We start from the raw sequence: 949 nt of genomic DNA, 5'->3' as shown, positions 1-949 counted from the left end.
CCCGGTCGAGAAGAGGATATTTGGCGAGATATTTTATTACGGACGCAGGGCCCCAACGAGACAGTTCGCGACTACGTCATTTGCATGCGTGGACTCTTCGCGAATCTTCATTCCCCTCCACCCCTTGTAAGACAGTTTGAATATCGTGCATGCTCAGATGCACCCGAAACATGCTAGAGACATCAAACGTCATACTTTTACGAACTATGCCCAGTTAGTTACATTAGCCTACGAATCTCAGTTGATTACCAGGAACGCCTTTCGATACAGACCCCCTCCTTCCCCTAAAAACAGCTACGCCCCTGCCTATGCCTACACTCCCCAGGTACCAAGACGTAAGATCCCCTCTCCCAATCGGACAACTTCCCCCCTCATCCCTGCCCTGATGAACCTCCTTATTCCTCGGCCGCCTAGCCTTAACATCCGAAATCAGAGACCAGGGAGAGCACTTCGGACTCATCGACGCCACTTATCAGGACTGACTAGACCACATGCCCCCACGAACCCCTACGCGAGTTTTCTTCAAGATGTCCTTTCAAATCGGAATCATCCCAGTAAAACTAGTCGTCCTCATTCAAAGACAATTCACTCTACAAAAGAACACCAGGAAAACCCATGTTCACCCCTACGCCCCGGAAAATTCAGAAGCTCTTAGGATTAGTTGAAAAATATTCCAAACGACCCCAAGGTGGTCCGGAATACCCAGGATTGCCCCGAATTTGATAGTTATATTTCGTGCGGCCCAATAGTGGCCCGAAATTCTCAAAGGAATCCCATAGGTTAGTTAGTGTTTATGGTAAACCCGAAAGTATATTAGAATAGTGATGAGGTTCAATAGAACACTCTGAAAACCCCAAGTATCTTTTACCCTCGGGACAATCCGATATTTAAATCTGGAAGATTCAATTCAAATTGTCCCTAGAACGGACTGTTAGCTCCCAAGCTCTCC

This window comes from Diachasma alloeum, unplaced genomic scaffold, assembly GCF_001412515.2.
Source record: "Diachasma alloeum isolate Michigan unplaced genomic scaffold, Dall2.0 Dall_scaffold_00467, whole genome shotgun sequence".
Classification (NCBI taxonomy): Eukaryota; Metazoa; Arthropoda; class Insecta; order Hymenoptera; family Braconidae; genus Diachasma; species Diachasma alloeum.
Note: the sequence above shows the minus strand (reverse complement) of the source record.